This window comes from Scyliorhinus torazame, chromosome 4, assembly GCF_047496885.1.
Source record: "Scyliorhinus torazame isolate Kashiwa2021f chromosome 4, sScyTor2.1, whole genome shotgun sequence".
Taxonomy (NCBI): domain Eukaryota; kingdom Metazoa; phylum Chordata; class Chondrichthyes; order Carcharhiniformes; family Scyliorhinidae; genus Scyliorhinus; species Scyliorhinus torazame.
The window spans coordinates 303,708,468-303,713,467 of record NC_092710.1 but is presented as its reverse complement, the minus strand read 5'-3'; the positions used below and the strand labels follow the sequence as shown (position 1 = coordinate 303,713,467).

Here is a 5,000-nt window from a genome sequence, read left to right as displayed (position 1 = left end):
GGAAAGGCAGCAGCGTGCAGGCGGCAGGCTGGTGTGAGGTGGGCGGGGCTTGCAGTTTTCCTTGGGGGAGGTGGAGAAGAAAAAAAGAGAGCTAGCTGGGGACGGCATGAAGGGGAGCGAGTATCAGGCATATAGGCTAGAATGAGCAGGAGAAGGAGAGAAAGAGGAGGAGAAGTAGAAGTAGAAGTCGAAAAAGAGAGAGAAAAAATTGAAAACAACCGGAAAGAAGAAGTGGCGAGGGTGCTAGCGTGGCCGGCTTGAATAGGCAAGAAGACGGTGTTGCAGATGCCTACGGCCGTACTAGTCTGAAAACGCCCGATTTCGTCTGATCTCGGAAGCTAAGCAGACTCAGGCCTGGTTAGTACTTGGATGGGAGACCGCCTGGGAATACCAGGTGCAGTAGGCTTTTGCGGCCAGCAGAGACTGCTCACGCCAAGCACTCTCCACACCAGAGGCAGGCCAACCTTTTGCTGCTCTCTGCGTCCTCTCTGCGTCCTCGCCATTCCTCCCAACACTTGCCTGCGGGCTCAACTCAGGCAGGCGGCTTGGTCGGGCCATTCAGCTGCTGCAGCTTTGCCGGGCCTTTGCAACGCAGCACGGTTGGGTGCCTTGGCGTGCTGTACTTTGATGGGCATGCCAGCTGGCCCGTGTGGCCGCAAGCCAGTGTGTCGGCAGGACGTTCTGTCTCCTAGCCTGAAGGCGCCGCATGAATGCAAGTTGTGGCATTGGGGCTGGTGTGGAAAGTGAAGGAAGAGAGAGCTGGCTTGCATTGCCTGCCTGACCCTTGTGCTGGCTGTGCTGAGAGAAGTGCGCAGCGTTGCAATGTGGAAAGGCAGCAGCGTGCAGGCGGCAGGCTGGTGTGAGGTGGGCGGGGCTTGCAGTTTTCCTTGGGGGAGGTGGAGAAGAAAAAAAGAGAGCTAGGTGGGGACGGCATGAAGGGGAGCGTGTATCAGGCATATAGGCTAGAATTAGCAGGAGAAGGAGAGAAAGAGGAGGAGAAGTGGAAGTAGAAGTAGAAAAAGAGAGAGAAAAAATTGAAAACAACCGGAAAGAAGAAGTGGCGAGGGTGCTAGCGTGGCCGGCTTGAATAGGCAAGAAGACGGTGTTGCAGATGCCTACGGCCATACTAGTCTGAAAACGCCCGATCTCGTCTGATCTCGGAAGCTAAGCAGACTCAGGCCTGGTTAGTACTTGGATGGGAGACCGCCTGGGAATACCAGGTGCCGTAGGCTTTTGCGGCCAGCAGAGACTGCTCACGCCAAGCACTCTCCACACCAGAGGCAGGCCAACCTTTTGCTGCTCTCTGCGTCCTCGCCATTCCTCCCAACACTTGCCTGTGGGCTCAACTCAGGCAGGCGGCTTGGTCGGGCCATTCAGCTGCTGCAGCTTTGCCGGGCCTTTGCAACGCAGCACGGTTGGGTGCCTTGGCGTGCTGTACTTTGATGGGCATGCCAGCTGGCCCGTGTGGCCGCAAGCCAGTGTGTCGGCAGGACGTTCTGTCTCCTAGCCTGAAGGCGCCGCATGAATGCAAGTTGTGGCATTGGGGCTGGTGTGGAAAGCGAAGGAAGAGAGAGCTGGCTTGCATTGCCTGCCTGACCCTTGTGCTGGCTGTGCTGAGAGAAGTGCGCAGCGTTGCAATGTGGAAAGGCAGCAGCGTGCAGGCGGCAGGCTGGTGTGAGGTGGGCGGGGCTTGCAGTTTTCCTTGGGGGAGGTGGAGAAGAAAAAAAGAGAGCTAGCTGGGGACGGCATGAAGGGGAGCGAGTATCAGGCATATAGGCTAGAATTAGCAGGAGAAGGAGAGAAAGAGGAGGAGAAGTAGAAGTAGAAGTCGAAAAAGAGAGAGAAAAAATTGAAAACAACCGGAAAGAAGAAGTGGCGAGGGTGCTAGCGTGGCCAGCTTGAATAGGCAAGAAGACGGTGTTGCAGATGCCTACGGCCATACTAGTCTGAAAACGCCCGATCTCGTCTGATCTCGGAAGCTAAGCAGACTCAGGCCTGGTTAGTACTTGGATGGGAGACCGCCTGGGAATACCAGGTGCAGTAGGCTTTTGCGGCCAGCAGAGACTGCTCACGCCAAGCACTCTCCACACCAGAGGCAGGCCAACCTTTTGCTGCTCTCTGCGTCCTCGCCATTCCTCCCAACACTTGCCTGCGGGCTCAACTCAGGCAGGCGGCTTGGTCGGGCTATTCAGCTGCTGCAGCTTTGCCGGGCCTTTGCAACGCAGCACGGTTGGGTGCCTTGGCGTGCTGTACTTTGATGGGCATGCCAGTTGGCCCGTGTGGCCGCAAGCCAGTGTGTCGGCAGGACGTTCTGTCTCCTAGCCTGAAGGCGCCGCATGAATGCAAGTTGTGGCATTGGGGCTGGTGTGGAAAGCGAAGGAAGAGAGAGCTGGCTTGCATTGCCTGCCTGACCCTTGTGCTGGCTGTGCTGAGAGAAGTGCGCAGCGTTGCAATGTGGAAAGGCAGCAGCGTGCAGGCGGCAGGCTGGTGTGAGGTGGGCGGGGCTTGCAGTTTTCCTTGGGGGAGGTGGAGAAGAAAAAAAGAGAGCTAGCTGGGGACGGCATGAAGGGGAGCGAGTATCAGGCATATAGGCTAGAATTAGCAGGAGAAGGAGAGAAAGAGGAGGAGAAGTAGAAGTAGAAGTAGAAAAAGAGAGAGAAAAAATTGAAAACAACCGGAAAGAAGAAGTGGCGAGGGTGCTAGCGTGGCCGGCTTGAATAGGCAAGAAGGCGGTGTTGCAGATGCCTATGGCCATACTAGTCTGAAAACGCCCGATCTTGTCTGATCTCGGAAGCTGAGCCGACTCAGGCCTGGTTAGTGCTTGGATGGGAGACCGCCTGGGAATACCAGGTGCAGTAGGCTTTTGCGGCCAGCAGAGACTGCTCACGCCAAGCACTCTCCACACCAGAGGCAGGCCAACCTTTTGCTGCTCTCTGCGTCCTCGCCATTCCTCCCAACACTTGCCTGCGGGCTCAACTCAGGCAGGCGGCTTGGTCGGGCCATTCAGCTGCTGCAGCTTTGCCGGGCCTTTGCAACGCAGCACGGTTGGGTGCCTTGGCGTGCTGTACTTTGATGGGCATGCCAGCTGGCCCGTGTGGCCGCAAGCCAGTGTGTCGGCAGGACGTTCTGTCTCCTAGCCTGAAGGCGCCGCATGAATGCAAGTTGTGGCATTGGGGCTGGTGTGGAAAGCGAAGGAAGAGAGAGCTGGCTTGCATTGCCTGCCTGACCCTTGTGCTGGCTGTGCTGAGAGAAGTGCGCAGCGTTGCAATGTGGAAAGGCAGCAGCGTGCAGGCGGCAGGCTGGTGTGAGGTGGGCGGGGCTTGCAGTTTTCCTTGGGGGAGGTGGAGAAGAAAAAAAGAGAGCTAGCTGGGGACGGCATGAAGGGGAGCGAGTATCAGGCATATAGGCTAGAATGAGCAGGAGAAGGAGAGAAAGAGGAGGAGAAGTAGAAGTAGAAGTCGAAAAAGAGAGAGAAAAAATTGAAAACAACCGGAAAGAAGAAGTGGCGAGGGTGCTAGCGTGGCCGGCTTGAATAGGCAAGAAGACGGTGTTGCAGATGCCTACGGCCATACTAGTCTGAAAACGCCCGATCTCGTCTGATCTCGGAAGCTAAGCAGACTCAGGCCTGGTTAGTACTTGGATGGGAGACCGCCTGGGAATACCAGGTGCAGTAGGCTTTTGCGGCCAGCAGAGACTGCTCACGCCAAGCACTCTCCACACCAGAGGCAGGCCAACCTTTTGCTGCTCTCTGCGTCCTCGCCATTCCTCCCAACACTTGCCTGCGGGCTCAACTCAGGCAGGCGGCTTGGTCGGGCCATTCAGCTGCTGCAGCTTTGCCGGGCCTTTGCAACGCAGCACGGTTGGGTGCCTTGGCGTGCTGTACTTTGATGGGCATGCCAGCTGGCCCGTGTGGCCGCAAGCCAGTGTGTCGGCAGGACGTATTAGTGAGAGGCAGCACGGTTTTGTGAAGGGGAGGTCGTGTCTCACTAACTTGATAGAGTTTTTCGAGGAGGTCACTAAGATGATTGATGCAGGTAGGGCAGTAGATGTTGTCTATATGGACTTCAGTAAGGCCTTTGACAAGGTCCCTCATGGTAGACTAGTACAAAAGGTGAAGTCACACGGGATCAGGGGTGAACTGGCAAGGTGGATACAGAACTGGCTAGGCCATAGAAGGCAGAGGGTAGCAATGGAGGGATGCTTTTCTAATTGGAGGGCTGTGACCAGTGGTGTTCCACAGGGATCAGTGCTGGGACCTTTGCTCTTTGTAGTATATATAAATGATTTGGAGGAAAATGTAACTGGTCTGATTAGTAAGTTTGCAGACGACACAAAGGTTGGTGGAATTGCGGATAGCGATGAGGACTGTCTGAGGATACAGCAGGATTTAGATTGTCTGGAGACTTGGGCGGAGAGATGGCAGATGGAGTTTAACCTGGACAAATGTGAGGTAATGCATTTTGGAAGGGCTAATGCAGGTAGGGAATATACAGTGAATGGTAGAACCCTCAAGAGTATTGAAAGTCAAAGAGATCTAGGAGTACAGGTCCACAGATCACTGAAAGGGGCTACACAGGTGGAGAAGGTAGTCAAGAAGGCATACGGCATGCTTGCCTTCATTGGCCGGGGCATTGAGTATAAGAATTGGCAAGTCATGTTGCAGCTGTATAGAACCTTAGTTAGGCCACACTTGGAGTATAGTGTTCAATTCTGGTCGCCACACTACCAGAAGGATGTGGAGGCTTTAGAGAGGGTGCAGAAGAGATTTACCAGAATGTTGCCTGGTATGGAGGGCATAAGCTATGAGGAGCGATTGAATAAACTCGGTTTGTTCTCACTGGAACGAAGGAGGTTGAGGGGCGACCTGATAGAGGTATACAAAATTATGAGGGGCATAGACAGAGTGGATAGTCAGAGGCTTTTCCCCAGGGTAGAGGGGTCAATTACTAGGGGGCATAGGTTTAAGGTGAGAGGGGCAAGGTTTAGAGTAGATGTACGAG

The 5,000-nt window shown here is 54.9% G+C and overlaps 4 non-coding genes and 1 pseudogene across 4 annotated transcripts; all 5 read left to right on the top strand.

Moving 5' to 3' along the window:
- Positions 1–287: 287 nt before the first annotated feature.
- LOC140414707 (5S ribosomal RNA) lies at positions 288–406 on the top strand. The gene has a single exon (XR_011943841.1). It is a non-coding gene; the product is annotated as a 5S ribosomal RNA (ribosomal RNA).
- Positions 407–1,113: 707 nt separating this feature from the next.
- LOC140415267 (5S ribosomal RNA) lies at positions 1,114–1,232 on the top strand. The gene has a single exon (XR_011944381.1). It is a non-coding gene; the product is annotated as a 5S ribosomal RNA (ribosomal RNA).
- A 696-nt stretch (positions 1,233–1,928) lies between these two features.
- LOC140415848 (5S ribosomal RNA) lies at positions 1,929–2,047 on the top strand. Its single transcript, XR_011944753.1, has one exon. It is a non-coding gene; the product is annotated as a 5S ribosomal RNA (ribosomal RNA).
- Positions 2,048–2,743: 696 nt separating this feature from the next.
- LOC140415591 (5S ribosomal RNA) lies at positions 2,744–2,862 on the top strand (annotated as a pseudogene).
- A 696-nt stretch (positions 2,863–3,558) lies between these two features.
- Positions 3,559–3,677, top strand: LOC140415846 (5S ribosomal RNA). Its single transcript, XR_011944751.1, has one exon. It is a non-coding gene; the product is annotated as a 5S ribosomal RNA (ribosomal RNA).
- Positions 3,678–5,000: the final 1,323 nt, after the last annotated feature.